This window comes from Rhinopithecus bieti, unplaced genomic scaffold, assembly GCF_001698545.2.
Source record: "Rhinopithecus bieti isolate Rb0 unplaced genomic scaffold, ASM169854v2 scaffold_13029, whole genome shotgun sequence".
Taxonomy (NCBI): Eukaryota; Metazoa; Chordata; class Mammalia; order Primates; family Cercopithecidae; genus Rhinopithecus; species Rhinopithecus bieti.
The window spans coordinates 2,931,373-2,949,713 of record NW_016807982.1 but is presented as its reverse complement, the minus strand read 5'-3'; the positions used below and the strand labels follow the sequence as shown (position 1 = coordinate 2,949,713).

General features: G+C 41.2%; 1 protein-coding gene across 6 annotated transcripts in view; it reads right to left on the bottom strand.

The window, feature by feature from the left end:
• ZMYM4 (zinc finger MYM-type containing 4) overlaps window positions 1-18,341 on the bottom strand; it is a 169,714-nt gene that overhangs the window by 136,575 nt on the left and 14,798 nt on the right. Inside the window, exons 2-3 of one of the 6 annotated variants that reach the window (XM_017884542.1) lie at window positions 14,091-14,125; window positions 111-172 (exon numbers count right to left, since the gene is read on the bottom strand). The exons of 3 other annotated variants lie outside the window; for them this stretch is intronic. The gene's annotated coding sequence lies outside the window, so the exon portion shown is untranslated. Of the gene's footprint in view, window positions 1-110; window positions 173-6,912; window positions 6,931-14,090; window positions 14,126-18,341 lie in introns of those variants that run through there. 2 more of the 6 variants (XM_017884543.1, XM_017884541.1) reach the window with 2 other exon arrangements.

Here is an 18,341-nt window from a genome sequence, read left to right as displayed (position 1 = left end):
TGCCACCACTGAGATGGGCTCCTTGAGTTCACCAAGGATAATGGGATACCAAAGTAGCAGAGGCCAAATGGCAGTATTTAACCCCAAAGATAAGGACAGCAGGGACATACCGGTAATCAGAATGTTTTGGCCAGCAGGGATCTTTGGCAGTGGCTAATTGATCACGATGTTCCTAGGAATGAAATAGATGGGCAGTTTAATCTATATAACAGAAAAATGTCTAAATTTGGTGGCCAAAACCCAACTTGAGTTACCACAATGCAAGTCAGGGGCATTTGCCCAGTTTCCAAACCTAGTCAATTCACAGGCCCAGCCAGAGACTCTTGACTGAGGACAGACTGGGTCCCGCTGAGGAAGGACTCTGCACCATTACTGCAAATATATACCATAAATCTTCCTCCAAGTCTTCCCCAAAGGAATAAGCACCCATTTAGCAGACCTGTGGTTCTCAACCAGGGCAATGTTGCTCCCCAAATCTAGAAAATCTGGCAATGTCTGGAGGCAGTTTTGGTTGTCAGAACTTGGGGGTGCTACTGAAATCTAGTGGATAGAAACCAGGGATGCTTAAATGTCCTACAATGTACAGAATAGCCCCCGCAACAAATTATCTGACCTTAAAAGGCCCTACATTTTCTATATTCTGCTATTCCCCTGATCTCATCTCCTGTTATTCACCACCTTGCTCACTCATGTTCAGCTACTGCCTCTGTGCTGCCTCTTTGATGCTCACAAAACATATACAACACTCTCCTGCCTCATAATATTTCATAATATTTGCCCACACTGTTCCTTCTACCTGGAATGTTCCTCCTATCAGATACCCATATGACTTCTCATTTCTTTCAGATCTTTGCTTAATTGCCACTGTTCAGAACTGCAATACCCCCTCCACCAAAGTACACTATATCTCTATTGTCTGCTTTATCTTCCTCTATAGAAATGTTTTATTTTAAATGTTCTACATTAATTATTTGTTTAGCAGTTATTCCCACCCCATCCCTGGACTGTAAACTCCATAGAGCAGAGATTTTCTCCATTTTATTCATTACTGTATCCTCCGTACCTAAAATGGTTCCTCAGGCATAATAGGCACTCAAACACTTGTTGAATGAAAGCATGAATGGTGACCGGAATAGAAATTAGGGATGTGGAGCACAGTGGAATCTAAAATGACTCCTGAAGTGGTTATCTATTGTTTTTATCTGTTCAATACCTTGTTCTGAAAAGTCAGTTCTCTGATATTTGAAAGCCATTTACCTTTTTCAAAATGTGACCATTTTTTCAATGTAATCAAATCTCATTCTTTTGAATTAATTTTTTTGTTTATGCTTGGAAAGGCATTCCTCATCCCAAGATATTCACCTACATTTTCTTTCAGTACTTTAATAGTTTCATTTTCTTATATTCATATATTAAACCCAGATAGGATATGTATTAGCATTTGGAATAAGAAAAGATCTAACTTTTCCCCAAAATGGCCAGTAGACCATCCAAACATGAATGATATATATATACTCTACTGTTATATAGACATGAATCTGTTTATCTGTAACAATTTCAGGATTCCCATACCTGTATCATATTTAAGACCTACCATAGAACAAGGTTCTATATTCCCCTACTGCCCTCTGCCTTCATAATTTTTCTAATTCAAAATTGTCTTGCCTTTCACATATTATTCTGCCCTATGTATCATCAAATAGAATAAATTTTTAAACCCCCACTGGGATACTTAATGTAATAATATTAATTTTAATTAATTTTATGGAACACATATTTTATAATACTGAGTTTTCCATCCAGGAACATGATGTACCACTCTATTTTTTTCCAAGTCCCAGAGTTTTCACATATTCTATGAAAAGATCATCTAAAGAAGCAAGGAAGTTATTAAGATATGCCACAATTTCAAGAGAAAAGACTGAACGAAAGAATAATTGGAACAAACATTTTTATTTATTTATTTTTTTTTTTTTGAGATAAGAGTCTCACTCTGTCACCCAGGCTGGAGTACAGTGGTACAATCTTGGCTCACTACAACCTCTGCCTCCTGGGTTCAAGCAATTCTCCTGCCTCAGCCTCCCAAGTAGATGGGACTGCAGGCGTGTGCCACCATGCCTGGCTAATTTTTTGTATTTTTAGTAGAGATGGGGTTTCACTGTATTAGCCAGGATGGTCTTGATCTCCTGACTGTGATCCACCTGCCTCGGCCTCCCAAAGTGCTGGGATTACAGGTGTGAGCCACCGTGCCTGGCTTGATTCTTAAATAATTCAAGTGTTCCACAGAACGGAAGGCTAAAAAAAAGTATGTTTATTCCCACTTCCTAGCACTGACCTCCAGGGCTCCCATGACACTACCCTTGACTTCTACTCTTTCTCCTTTGCTTCGAGAAATTACCACCTAGGATACGCTATAGGTATTTCATGTGCGCTAGCCTATCGAAACCTACTGAAACAGAATTAGACACTACCTGTATTTCCATTTAATCCATTTAAAAAAAAAAACAGCCGGGCACAGCGGCTCACGCCTGTCATCTTAGCACTTTGGGACGCCAAGGCAGATGGATCACCTGAGGTCAGGAGTTCAACACCAGCCTGATTAACATGGCAAAACCACTCATCTCTACTAAAAATACAAATATTAGCCAGGTGTGGTGGCACGTTGCCTGTAATCTCAGCTACTCAGGAGGCGGAGGCAGTAGAATCTCTTGAACCTGGGAGGCAGAGGTTGCAGTGAGCCAAGATCCTGCCACTGCACTCCAGCCTGGGTGACACAGCAAGACTCCATCTCAAAAACAAAAACAAAAACCATGTTAATGGCATGGTATGGTGGTTCACACCTGTAGTCCTAGCACTTTGTGAGGCTGAGGCAGGAGGATCATTTGAGCCCAGGACTTTGAGACCAGCCTAAGTAACATAGAAAGACTCTGTCTCTACAAAAAATAGAGGAAAAAAAAATTAGCCAAGCATGGCGGCGTGCACCTGTAGTCCCAGCTACCCAGGAGGCTGAGGTGGGAGGGTTGCTTGAGCCTGGGGGTTAGAGGCTGTAGAAAGTCATGATCATGCCACCATACTCCAGCCTGGGTGATAGAACAAGAACCTGTCTCAAAAAAAAAAAAAAAGTTAATGGTATCACAGACATGATTCTACTATGGTAGCAGTATCTACTCTACAATACTTCACTTTCTCCCTCATGTTCTATTTCAGAAGGTCTAGAATAGACAGGGCCTGGGCATTTTCATATTGTAAAGGCGGGAAGGCGGGTGGGGAAGTGGGGGAACTCCCCTGGGAGTTCTGAAGCACACTGTTAATTAAAAACAACTAAACTGCAGGGAACGGTGGCTCACGCCTGTAATCTAAGCACTTTGGGAGGCTGAGGCGAGTGGATCACCTGAGGTCAGCCTAGCTAACATGGTGAAACCCCATCTCTACTAAAAATACAAAAAAAATTAGCTGGGCATGGTGGCAGATGCGTGTAATCCCAGCTATTCGGGAGGGTGAGGCAGGAGAACTGCTTGAATCCAGGAGGTGGAGGTTGCAGCGGCCTGAGACCATGCTGTTGCACTCCAGGCTGGGCAACAGAGCAAGACTCTGTCTCAAAAAAAACAACTAAACTGCTGCACTATGTGGTATGTGCCCATAGCCCCAGTTACTCGGGAGGCTGAGGCAGGAGGATCACTCGAGCCCAGGAGTTCTGGGCTATAGTGTGCTAGCTATGCCGATTGGGTGTCTGCACAATGTTAGACTTCAATACGGTAACCTCCCAAGTGCAGGAGACCACCAAGTTACCTAAGGAGGAGTGAACTGGCTCAGGTCAGAAACGGAGCAGTTCAAAACTCCCATGCTGATCAGTAGTGGGGTCACGCCTGTGAATAGCTACTGCATTCCAGCCTGGGCAACATACCAAGACCCTGTGTCTAAAACTAAAACAAAAGCAAAAGACTAAACCAAGATAAGCTTTCTCTTAGGTCTTCTGATGCTATCTGTCTGTTGATTTCTACAAAATTAAATTTGTGTGTCTGAATGTCTGTGTGCATATTCACTCGCCTCAATCTCTATCTTGGGCTTCAGTTCCCAACTAACTTTAGAATTGCTTTTACCTATAAGACTTAAATAAAAATACTACGGTATCAAAGCAAGAATGTGGTGCAAAAAGGGCCTGCTAAATAGTAACAATCATGGCCTGGCATGGTGGCTCACGCCTGTAATCCCAGCACTTTGGGAGGCCAAGGTGGGTTGGATCACCTGAGGTCAGGAATTCAAGACCAGCCTGACCAACACATGGCGAAACCTTGTATCTACTAAAAACACAAAAACTAGACAGGTGCAGTGGCAGGTGTAATCCCAGCTACTTGGGAGGCTGAGGCAGGAGAATCGCTTGAACTCAGGAGGCATAGGTTGCAGTGAGCTGAGATTGCACCATTGCACTCCAGCCTGGCTGACAAGAGTGAAACTCTGTCTCCAAAAAAAAAAAAAAAAAGTAACAATCACTACCACTACTATTATTGATAATAGCTGTAGCTATGTCTGGAGACAAAGGGGAAAAGAAAAGAAAAAGCTGGTTCTTGAAGGAAGAACAGGTGGGAAGACATCTGCAAACAGAAAAAATAAAATGCTAAAAGGCACAGAAGTTAAATATGACACAAAAAGCATAATCCATTAAAAAAATTGATAAAGTAGACTTCATCAAAATAAAAAATTTCTGCTCTTTGAAAAACACTTAAGAAAATGAAGCTGGCCGGGCGCGGTGGCTCAAGCCTGTAATCCCAGCACTTTGGGAGGCCAAGACGGGCGGATCACGAAGTCAGGAGATCGAAACCATCCTGGCTAACATGGTGAAACCCCGTCTCTACTAAAAAATATGAAAAACTAGCCGGGCGAGGTGGCGGGTGCCTGTAGTCCCAACTACTCGGGAGGCTGAGACAGGAGAACGGCGTGAACCCGGGAGGCGGAGCTTGCAGTGAGCCGAGATCATGCCACTGCACTCCAGCCTGGGCGACAGAGCGAGACTCTGTGTCAAAAAAAAAAAAAAAAAAGAAAATGAGGCTGATGTGGGAGGGTCACTTTAGGTCAGAAATATGAGACCAGCCTAGGCAACGAAGCAAGACCCGGCACCCTATTTCTGCAAAAAAAGAAAGTGAAGACAAGCCATAAACTGGGAGAAAATTATTTTCAAAACATTAATAAAGGATGTGTATTCAAAATATATAAAGAACTCCCAAAACAATATAAGAAGACATACAGTATTTATATGATCCAGTAACCCTACTCCTTTTACTCAAGAAAATGAAAACATGTTTACATAAAACCTATAGACAAGAAATTCAGGCTGAATTTTCTGTTAAAAGAAAACATTACTGAAGACATTACTCAGTGAAGAATCTCATCTGAAATTACCTTTAGAATCAGGACTAGAAAATGTTGTTTCTTGGCAGATGCAGTAATATTCTCTCCATTTAATAATAGAACATATTTAACTAATCATATTCTCTGATCAATCACATTAGAATTATCTGTATTTTCCTTTGTCACGACCCTTATTTCTTTTACTCATATATATCTTTTTGTAATCTGCCTCAAGTTCATTGTGGAAAGAATTAAATGTGAAAAACTAGCCGGGCGCGGTGGCTCAAGCCTGTAATCCCAGCACTTTGGGAGGCTGAGACGGGTGGATCACGAGGTCAGGAGATCGAGACCATCCTGGCTAACACGGTGAAACCCCGTCTCTACTAAAAATACAANAAAAAAAAAAAAAAAAAAAAAAAAAAAAATTGAAAAACTATATAGGAGAAGAAATTAGGCCCAACATAATAAGCATCTTCCTTTTATTAAGTCTTTCTGGGAATGAAATATCTTGCTTTAAATTTTCTAACAGCAAATTGTTAAAGGTAGTGTGTTCTTGTTAAAAATACAGTATATTTTTGGACAGGTGCAGTGGCTGCAATCCCAGCACTTTGGGAGGCAGAGGCAGAGGCAGGTGGATCGCTTGAGCCCAGGAGTTCGACACCAGCCTGGGCAACAGGGAGAAACCCCATCTCTACTAAAAATAGAAAAATTTGAGAGGCGTAGTAGTGCGTGCCTGTAGTCCCAGCTACTCTGACACTGCAACGGGATGATCACGGGAGCCCAGGATGCAGAGGATGATCACTTGAGCCCAGGATACAGTGAGCTGAGATTGTACCAGACCACTGCACTCCAGCCTGGGCCAGAGAGAGACCTTGACTCAAAAAATAAAAGATTGTATTTTTTAAAAACCTATAGGCAAATGTTTATAGTGATTTTATTCATAATCACCAAAAACTAAAAACAACATAAATATCTTTCAACTGATGAATAATCAAATTCAGTACATCCATACAACGAACTATTAGTAAGACACATGCAAAATGGATAAATCTCAAACACATAATGCTAAGTGAAAAAAGCCAAACTCAAAGGCAACACACTGTAAAGTATGATTAACATGATCTTCTGAAAAGGGAAAACTATAGAATAGAAAACAGATTGAGTGGCTGCTAGAGGCAGAAGAAGGGGAAAGGCTGGCTATAAAGGGGCATAAAAGAATCTGAGGGGTGATGAAAATGTACTGCATCTTGATTACAGTGCTAGTTACACCACTATATGCATTTGTCAAACCTTACAGAACTGTATAATAAAAGGATGAATTTCACTCTATATAAATTATACTGCAATAAACCTTATTTCAAAAATATTTATCACATGCCTGAACCAGTTAATTTAATTTATACAGAACTAGAGCTACAGACAGAAACTACATACAACGCTATTTGGTTTAGCTTCTTTTTTAAAAATAACAGCTTTATTGAGATACAATCAAATGCCACATAACTCATCAATCTAAATTGCACAATTAAATTGTGTTTAGTATATTCAGAGTTGTACAACCATTACCACAATCAATTCTAGAATATTTTCATCCAGTCAGGCATGGTGGCTCATTCCTATAGTCCCAACACACTTTGGAAGGCCGAGGCAGGAAGATTGTTTGAGGTCAGGAGTTCAAGACCAGCCTAGGCAACATAGCAAGACTCCAATCTCTACAAAAAATAAAAAATGAAAAATGAGCCAGGCATGGTAGCATGAGCCTATAGTCCTAGCTATCGGAGAGGCAGGAGGATCCCTTGAGCTCAGGCGTTCAAGGCTGCAGTGAGCTATGATTGCACCACTGCACCCCAGCCTGGGTGACAGAGTTGGATCCTGTCTCTAAAAAAATAAAAACTAAGTAAATAAATAAAATCAGGAAACAGAACTGTACATGTCTGTACATGTGATGTCAACCATGTAAAAACATACACCTGCAAAGAAATATCCTAGAAAGAAATATGCTAAGCATAAGTATAATTAGTAGTTATGGCTGAATAAAATACGATTTTTAAAAAGACAAGAAAACTGGAAAGTTTTCTTACTTATAGGCAAGATTGCTTACATCTGTAATCCCAGCACTTTGGCAGGCCAAGGCAGGTGGATCACTTGAGGTCAGGAGTTCAAGGCCAGCCTGGTCAACATGGAAAAACCCCGTCTCTACTAAAAATACAAAAATTAGCTGGGCACGGTAGTGCGCATCTGTAATCTCAGCTACTCCAGAGGCTGAGGTGGGAGAATCACTTGAGCCTGGGAGCCAGGGATTGCAGTGAGTTGAGATCACGCCACTGCACTCCAGCCTGGGCAACCGAGCGAGACTCCATCTCAACAAAAAAAAAAAGAAAGAAAGAAAACTGGCACGTCAATCACTATGATATATTATCATAATTTATATAAGTGAATGGTTTAAAAAGCAGCTATTATATATAGAATACAACAATCTAAAAAGGTCTTTAGGATATATGGTAAAAGTATCTAGACCAGTGGTATTCAACCAGGGGCAATTTTGTTCCACAGAAGATACTGGTAATGTCTGGAGATCTTTTTAGTTACCACAACTAGTGGGGCAGTGCTACTGACATCTTAGTTGATAGTGGGTTAAGTATGCAGCTGAATATCTCACAATGCACAAGACAATACCCCACAACAAAGAATTACCTGGTCCATAATGCCAACAGCGCCAACGTTGAAAACCCCTGATTTAGACTACACTGTAGGTGTTAAATAATCACCAATTTTTAAATCAGTAGAGTGATCTAAAGTGAGTAAATAATAGCTTCTTCTTTCATCCCAACCACTGCGTATTCTTTCCCCAGTTTTCCTATCTCAATTAATGGTGCCACCAACTATCTGGCACTGACCCTGCTACCTAGGGGTCAGAGGTCTTATTTCACTACAATTATCAACAAGTCCTATTGACTGTACCTCCAAAATATATCCCAACCAATTCTCATCATCTACACCCTACTCCAATGATTACTTTCAAACCTGAATTATACCAATAGCTTCCTAACTGATCTTCTGTTTTCCATCTTGCTCCCTGAAGTTCACCTCATACACAGGAGCCAAAAGAATCTTTTTAAGAGATCATACTCTTTAGATCATACACAAAAACCAACATGCTCAGAGAACTATCTATTCTTCCTACCTCAGTCACTATCATATTATCTTATGCTGTCCTGTTTTCTTCATTACCTCAAATTATTTTCTCTATTTCTTTTTTATTTTCTATCTTACCCCCACCATTAGCACAAACCTTAACTTCCTTATTATTCTTTGTCCAGCACTTGGAACCATGTCTGACACATGTCCTAAATATTTGTTCAATGAATGAATCTCTCCTATACTAATGGTCTATTTGTTCTACAGGAGACAGAGTAACAATAAATCTGTGCAAGAAGGAGACTGTATCTCCTGAAGTGAACTGACATTCCCAATTTTAGTCAGCCAGGACACAAATTACAGGTCATGAAGTAAGGTCCTTGGAAGAAAGGGGAAAAAAGTAAGTTATTTCTCCCAGATTTCAACCTGCTTCCAAGCTTCAAAGAAAAGATGCCCTCTGCTCACCATGAGACGACTGAAAGCTCAGCAAGTAGATGCTGCCTATTTCTCCTAGATCAGCCACATATAAAACATACATAAACACATACATATTTGTTCTGCAATTCCCTATTATACTAAGCTTTTAATAAAGTTTTGTTTTAAAATAATCACAGCCTGGTCTCAGCTGTGCTGGGTGGAATTAGGCAAAGATTCTGTCCACACAGAGGCTGGGGGCACAAGCAGGGCCTGTACCAAAGCTAGTGTGATAGCAGCAAAGATAATCAGAAAGAAACTCTCCCACAAAGAAAAAGTAAATTTCTGATAGGAGTCAGAGTTGTAAGGCAAGCTGCCTTTTGCCACAGGAAGAAACTCTGACCAGTAACCACCTTAGAGAACTGGAATAATAAGGGAGCCAACTTGTTACCTCAGAGATAAACATATTTTCATTTTAGAAGAAAAGCCTGTCTCCAGTGTATAAAAATGAATGGGGCAGAGGAAACAGTAAAGAAGAGAGCGCGAAAAGAACAGTTGTAAAAGCAAGGAAAGTCAAAAGACAAAACATGCAAAATGAGTACCAGAACTAAGGTGGTATCAGTAGAAAATCAAAAAGGTGGCCGAGCGCGGTGGCTCACGCCTGTAATCCCAGCACTTTGGGAGGCCGAGGCGGGCGGATCACGAGGTCAGGAGATCGAGACCATCCTGGCTAACACGGTGAAACCCCGTCTCTACTAAAAATACAAAAAATGAGCCGGGCGAGGTGGCGTGCGCCTGTAGTCCCAGCTATTCAGGAGGCTGGGGCAGGAGAATGGCATGAACCCGGGAGGCAGAGCTTGCAGTGAGCGGAGATCGTGCCACTGCACTCCAGCCTGGGCTACAGAGCAAGACTCCGTCTCAAAAAAAAAAAAAAGAAAATCAAAAATATTTCAAAATCATACCTGATGTAGTATCAACAAGATTTAGCAATCAAAACTAAATAGTAAGGGAAAAGGAAGAACAAAAGATGCCTCACAGGTTTCTAACTTGGGTGACTAGAAGCCAATAACTAACAGAGATAATACCTGAAGAATAACAGACTGGGGCTGCAGAGAGCTATGATCTTGCCACTGCATTCCATCCTGGGCAACATAGCAAGATTGTCTCTAAAATAAAAATAAAAATAGGCCGGGAGTGGTGGCTCACATCTGTAATCCCACCATTTTGGGAGGCCAAGGCAGGCAGACCACGAGGTCAGGAGTTCGAGACCAGCCTGACCAACATGGTGAAACCCCGTCTCTACTAAAAATACAAAAATTAGCCAGGGATGGTGGTGCATGCCTGTAATCCCAGCTACATGGGAGGTTGAGGTAGGAGAATCGCTTGAACCCAGGAGATGGAGGTTGCAGTGAGCCGAGATCGCACCACTGCACTCCAGCCTGGGTGACAGAGCGAGACTCCATCCCCAAAAAAATAAAATAAAAAAAATATATAAATATAAATAAAATAAATAAATAGGAAAAATAACCAGATGAGAAAGGGGAGGGCACTAGGTGTGTGAGCAAGTAATTGGCAGGGAAGAAGGAAGTAAGAGTTCAGTTGTAGACAGTGAATTTGCAGTATTTGTGTGACAGCAAAAACACAAGATTTTTAGTTTTAAAGACAAAAACAGAAGCAAAGAAGTAAAATGGAAATCACATAATGTACTTAATGGGTAGATCCTAAAACTACTACTATAAGCCAGTGGCTGATGCCTGTAATCCCAGCACTTTGGGAGGCCAACGCAGGAGGATCACGTGAGGCCAGGAGTTCAAGGCCAGCCTGGGCAATATATCAAGACTCCATCTCTTAAAAAACATTAAGTAAAAAAAAAAAATTAAGTAAAACCACTACTGTAGAAGAGATTGCCCAAGAAAATACAAGCTGAGGGAATAACACTTACTGAGCATGCAAGAAGAGCAATTCAAGAGGAGAACCATGAGAATGCCATCTCATAAAACAAGGAAGAAGTCGAGGAAGGAAGGGCAACAGAAATAAGAAAGGTCAAATAAAGATCTAAGAAAAGTCAAATAAAATAATCTCTGAAAAGCATCCATTAGATTTGGTGATTATTAGATCATTTCAGTGCTCTTAAAGAGAAGAATTTCAGTGCCAAAACAGAAAGATAAGCTAGGGCCAGGCAGGGTGGTTCACACCTATAATCTTTGAGAGGCAGAGGTGGAGGATTGCTTGAGCCCAGGAGTTCAAGACCAGCCTGGACAACATATGGAGATCCTGTCTCTCCAAAAAAAAAAAAATTATTTAGATAGCCAGGCATGGGGGTATTGTCTGTGGTCCTAGCTGCTCAGGTGGGTGAGGTGGGAGGACTGCTTGAGTCCAGGAGGTCAAGGCTTCAGTGAGCTGTGATCATGCCACTAAGAGTCTGCGCAACAGACTCTTAAAAAATATATATATATTCAAAAAGCTTGTCTGAGTTCAGGCTGTGATCTCCAGATACCATTTTCCACCGAAAGGTACTGAGGCTTCTTGCAAAACAGGTTAATTCCAAGTCTGAGGTAGTATATGTATAGATGAGCCTGGTTCTATTTTTTTGGCGGAAGGGGGCAAGGACTACTGGAGTTAAGTCAAAAGGCTACGGGTGTTTCAGTATTTTTTTCTTCTTGACACTAATGTAATTGAAATTGTTTTCTTAATTTCCTTTTGGGATTGTTCATTTAGAGTGTATATAAATACAACTGATTTTTGTGTGTTGATGCTGTATCCTCCAACTTTGCTGAATTTCTTACTAACTTGCAAAGTTTTGTTTGGTTTTGGTGTAATTTTAGGGTATTCTACATACAAGATCATGTTATCTTTAAATAGAGATAGTTTTACTTCTTCCTTTCCAATTTGAATGCTTTTTATTTCCTTTTTCTTGCTTACCTTCTGGCTAGAACTTTTTTTTTTTTTTTTTTGAGATGGAGTCTCGCTTGGTCGCCCAGGCTGGAGTGCAGTGGCCGGATCTCAGCACACCGCAAGCTCCGCCTCCCAGGTTTACGCCACTCTCCTGTCTCAGCCTCCCGAGTAGCTAGGACTACAGGTGCCCGCCACCAAGCCTGGCTAGTTTTTTGTATTTTTTAGTAGAGACGGGGTTTCACCGTGTTAGCCAGGATAGTCTCTATCTCCTGACCTCGTGATCCGCCCGTCTCGGCCTCCCAAAGTGTTGGGATTACAGGCTTGAGCCACGGCGCCCGGCCTAGAACTTCTAATACTACATCGAACTTCTTTTTTTTTTTTTGAGACGGAGTCTCGCTCTGTCGCCCGGGCTGGAGTGCAGTGGTTGGATCTCAGCTCACTGCAAGCTCCGCCTCCCGGGTTTACGCCATTCTCCTGCCTCAGCCTCCGGAGTAGCTGGGACTACAGGTGCCCGCCACCCCGCCCGGCTAGTTTTTTAGTATTTTTTTAGTAGAGACGGGGTTTCACCATGTTAGCCAGAATGGTCTCGATCTCCTGACCTCGTGATCCACCCGTCTCGGCCTCCCAAAGTGCTGGGATTACAGGCTTGAGCCACCGCGCCCAGCCTACATTGAACTTCTAATACATTGAATGGTGAAAGAAGGCATCCTCATCTTGTTCCTGATCTAAGGATAAAATCTCTCAGTCTTTCACCACTGAATATGATGTAAGCAATGATGTTTCATGGGTAGCCTTTATCATGTTGAGGAAATTCCCCTCTTTTCCTAATTTATTAAAGTGCGTTTACAAAGGAAAGGATGTTAGCTTTTCTTTAATGCTTTCTCTGCATCAACTGAGATGACGTAGTTATTCCTCAGTATCTGTGGGGGACTGGACCCTAGACCCCCCAAAGATACCAACATCCTTGAATGCTCAAGTCCCTTATATATAGTATTTGCATATAACCTACACATATCCTCCTACACAATTTAAATCATCTCTAGATTACTTATAACACCTAATACAATGGAAATACTATGCAAACAGTTGTTATACTGTATTTTTAAATTTTGTATTTTTTTTCCTCTGGTCCTTGATTCAGGAATAAATTTGTATTATCTTTTTTTTTCTTTCCCAAATATCTTTGATCTGCAGTTGGTTGAATCTGCAGATGTGGAACCCACAGATACAAAGGACAGACTGTAGTGAGTTTTTTTTTTTTTCTTCATTCTCCTAATGTGGTGGATTATATTGATAGATACTTGAGAATGAATTTAACCAAAGAAGCAGAAGACTTGTACATTAAAAGACTTGTACAAAACATTGCTGAAAGAAATAAAAGAAGATCAAAATAAATGGAAAGACATCCCATGTTCACAGACAGGAAGACTTAACACTGTTAATATGACAGTAACTACCCCTGATTTACAAATTCAATTTGATCCCTGTCAAAATCCTAATAACTCTTTTTTCAGAAATAGGAAAAAGCCATCCTAAATTTCACATGAAACAATCTCTTTTTTTTTTTTTTTTTTTGAGAACGAGTCTTGCTCTGGCCGACAGGCTGGAGTGCAGTGGCGGCTCTCCAGCTCACTGCAAGCTCCGCCTCCCCGGTTCCACGCCATTCCCCTCCCTGTCTCAGCCTCCCGAGTAGCTGGGACTACAGGCCCCGCCTCGTCGCCGCTATTTTTTTGGTATTTTTTAGTAGAGACGGTTTCACCGTATAGGCCAGGATGGTCCTCGATCTCCTGACCTCATGATCCGCCCGTCTCGGCCTCCCAAAGTGCTGGGATTACAGGCTTGAGCCACCGCGCCCGGCCTGAAACAATCTTGAAAAAAAAAATCTGACAACTCCTACTTCCTCATTTCAAACCTACTACAAAGCTACAGTAATCAAAACAGTATAGTACACAAGAACAGGCACATAGACAAATAGAACAGAACTGAAAGTCTAGAAATAAACTCTCGCATTTGTCGTTGTTATGGTCTGAATGTTTGTATCCCTCCTCCCCAGATTCATAAGTTGAAGCCTTAACTCCCCCATGTAATAATGCTTGGAGAGGGGGACTTTAAAAGGTAATCAGCTAGATGAGGTAGTGAGAGTGGAGCTCTCATGATGTGATTAATGCCCTTCTAAGAAGTAACACCAGAAAGCTTACATTCTCTCTCACCTCACAAACACTAAGAAATCACATGAGCACAAAGCAAGGTAGTGGCTACCTACAAGCCAAGAGAAAAGGCCTGAAAATAAAACCTACCTTGTGGGCACTTTGATCTTGGACTTCCCAGCCTCCTGAAACGTAAGAAATAAATGTGTTGTTTAAGCCACCCAGACTATGATACTGTGTTACGGCAGCCCAAACTGACTGATCCGATGGTCAACTGACTTTCAACAAGGTTATCAAGACCACTCAATGGGGAAAGAACCAACAGGCTCTTCAACAAAGGGTGCTACGAAAACTGGATATCCATACACAAAATTTTGAAACTGGACACTTACTTTGTACCATAAACAAAAATTAACTCAAGATAGATTAAAGACCTAAATTAAAGACCTAAACACTAAAACTCTTAGAAGAAAACATAGGGAAAAATCTATATGAACTCAGATTTGGCAACAGCATCTTAAATATGATACCAAAAGCATAAGCTACAAAAGAAAAACACAAATTGGACTTCATTAACATTTAAAACTTTTGTGCATCAAGGCTACTATCACGAGGGTGAAAAGACAATCTACAGAATGAGGGAAAAAAATCTGTGAATTATTTATGTGGTAAGAGTTTAATATTTAGAATATAAAAACAACTCCTAAAACTCAACAAAAGACAAGCAACCCAATTAAAAAAATGCACAAATAACTTAAATAACATTTCTCCAGAGAACATATACGAAAGGCCAAAAAACACATGAAAAAATGTTCAGCATCATTAGTCGCTGGAAAAACTCAAATCCAAGCCACAATAAGATACCACTTCAAGGCCGGGCGCAGTGGCTCACGCCTGTAATCCCAGCACTTTGGGAGGCCGAGGCAGGTGGATCACGAGGTCAGGAGATCAAGACCATCCTCACTAACATGGTGAAACCCCATCTCTACTAAAAATACAAAAAAAATTGGCCAGGTATGGTGGTGGGCGCCTGTACTCCTAGCCACTTGGGAGGCTGAGGTAGGAGAATGGCGTGAACCCAGGAGGCAGAGCTTGCAGTGAGCCGAGATTGCGCCATTGCACTCCAGCCTGGGCGACTGAGCAAGACTTCGTCTCAAAAAAGAAAAAAAAAAGATACCACTTCACACACACTAGGATAGTTATTAACCAAAAATAAAATACTCTGAAAGGCCTAGGCAGGTGGATCGCTTGAGGTCAGGAGTTCAAGACCAGTCTGGCCAACACAGTGAAACTCCATCTCTAGTAAAACTACAATAAAATTAGCCAGGCATGATGGCACACACCTGTAATCCCAGCTACTTGGGAGGCTGAGGCAGAATCACCTGAACCCTGAAGGTGAAGGGTGGAGGTTAGTGAGCTGAGATGGCACCACTGCACTCCAAAGCCTGGGTGACACAGTAAGACTCCGTCTCAAAAAAAACCCAAACAAACAAACAAACAAACAAACAAAAAAACAGAAAATAACAAGTATTGGCGAGGATATAGAAAAGCTGGAATCCTCATGCATTGCTGGTGCGAATGGAAAATGGTACAGCCCCTGTGCAAAAGGTTCCTCAAAAAGATAAACAGAGGCTGGGCGTGGTGGCTCACACCTATAATCCCAGCACTTTGATGCCAAGGCAGGTGCATCGCTTGAGCTCAGGAGTGCAAGACCAGCTTTGGTAACATGGCCAAACCCTGTCTCTATAAGAAAAATAAAAATTAGCTGGGCATAGTGTTGCACATCTGTAGTCCCAGCTATTTGCGGAGCTGAGGTGGGAGGACAGCTTAAATCAGTAAGGTAGAGGCTGCAGTGAGCCATGATCACATGACTGCACTACAGCCTGGGCAACAAAGTGAGACCCTGTCTCAAAAAATGAATAAATAAATAAATAAGGATAAACAGAATTCCCATATAACCCAGCAAATCCACTTCTAGGTATATACCTGTACTAGTCTGTATAGTCTTGCTGTAACAGAATACCTGAGGTTGAGTAATTTACAAAGAAAAGAGGTTTATGTAGTTCACAATTCTGGTGGCTGGGAAGTCAAAAAGCATGGCACTGGTGTCTGCTTAGTTTTTGGTAAGGGCCATGTGCTACACCATAGCATGGAAAAGCAGAAAGGCAAGGGGGCAAAGAGGCACACAAAAGGTAGAACTTTGCTTATAACAACTCATTAGGGCAGTGTCCCCATGATCCAAACACCTCCCACTAGGCCCCACCTCCTAATACTGCCATATTGGAAATCAAATTTTAACATGAATTTTAAAAGAAACACATTAAAACCATCGCAATACAAGAAGGAATTGAAAGCAAGGATCCAAATACACACTTACACACCAATGTTTATAGCAACATTATTCATAATAGCCAAAAGGTGTCTATTGATGGATGAATGGATAAACAAAATGTATATGCACACAATGGAATATTTTGCAGTCATAAAAAGGAATGAGAAGTTCTGATACATACTGTAACTGGATGAACCTTGAAAATATGCTAAGTGAAATAAGTCAGACACCAAAGGACAAATATTTTATGAGTCCACTTACATGAAATATCTAGAAGAGGCAACTTCACAGACACAGAAAGTAATTTAAAGTTTACCAGAGGCTGGGATGAGGGACTACGCAGTTACTGTATAACGTGTAGAGAATGGTGATGATTGTACAAAATTGTTTACGTACTTAATGTCACTGAATCATACACTTAAAGTTGTTAAAATGGTAGAGGTTATATTATATATATATTTATTATATGATTTGCTTTTTGACAAGTTATAAACTGCACAAAATTAAGGGGGCACACAGTGGTGTTTCATACATAGGTACGTATACAGTGTGGAATGACTGAATCAAGCAAATTAGCATATTCATCAACTTAAATACTTATTTACACCACCTAACTACAACTTTCTACTCTTGGACCAATATCTTCCTCTCCCTCCCTTCCATTCCCCATGCTCTGGTAACTATAATTCTACTCTCTGCTTCTATGAATTCTATTGTTTTAGATTCCACATTAAATGACAAGATGCAGTTTTTGTGTTCCTGTGCCTGGCTTACTGTACTTTGTTATGTACATTTTAACACATTTTTTTAAATTTAATTTTTTTTTTTTGAGATGGAGTCTTGCTCTGTCACCCAGGCTGGAGTGCAGTGGCACTATCTCAGCTCACTGCAACCTCCGCCTCCTGGGTTCAAGCGATTCTCCTGCCTCAGCCTCCTGAGTAGCTGGGATTACAGGCATCTGCCACCACACCCAGATAATTTTTTGTATTTTTAGTAGAGACAGGGTTTCACCGTGTTAGCCAGGATGGTCTTGATCTCCTGACCTCGTGATCCACCCGCACTGGCCTCTCAAAGTGCTAGGATTGCATGCGTGAGCCACCGCACCTGACGGGTAATTTTTGAAATATAAAAAAAGCAATTTTTAAAAAGGATCAAACTGCCAACCTTGAAGACCATGTTGTGGGTTAAATTGTGGTTCCCAAGAGATATGTCCACCCAGATCATCAGAATATGACTTTATTTGGAATAAAGTTCTTTGCTGGTGTAGTTAATGTAAGGGTCTTGAAATGAGATCACCCTGAATTACAGTGGGCCCTAAATCCAATGAAGAGTGTCCTTAGAAGAGACAGAAATGAAGATAAGACAGACAAAGAGAGAAGGCCATGTAAAGACAGAGGCAAAGACTGGAGTAATCTACCACAAATCAAGGAACACATGAAACCACCAGAGGCTCAAAGAGATGAGGAAGGATTCTTCCCTAAAGCCTTCAGAGAAAGCATGGCCTTGCCAACATCCTGATTTCAAACTTTTAGCCTCCAGAACTCTGAGATGATAAATGTCTGTAATTTTAAACCACCAAGTTTGTGGTAATTTCTTATGGCAAACCTAGGAAACTAATTCAGATTTTAGCACATGGAAATGAAGTGCTGCTTTAATAGACAAAAATGTGAAGGTGGGCCAGGCATGATGGCTTATGCCTGTAGTCCCAACATTTCGGGAGGCTGAGGTGTGAGAACTGCTTGAGCCCATGAGTTCAAGATCAGCCTGTGCAACATGGTAAAACACCATTTCTATTAAAAAATTTGTAAACAAAGAAAGAAAAGAGAGAGAGAAGGAGAAAGAAAGAAAGAGAGAGAGAGGAAAGGAGGAAGGAAGGGAGGAAAAGAAAGAAAGGGAGGGAAGGGGACGGAGGGGGAGGGAGGGAAAGGGAGGAAAGGAAGGAAGGAGAAGAAGGAAAGAAGGAAGGAAGGGAGAGAGTGAGAGAGAAGAAAGAAAGAAAGAAAGAAAGAAAGAAAGAAAGAAAGAAAGAAAGAAAGAAAGAAAGAAAGAAAGAAAGAAAGAAAGAAAGA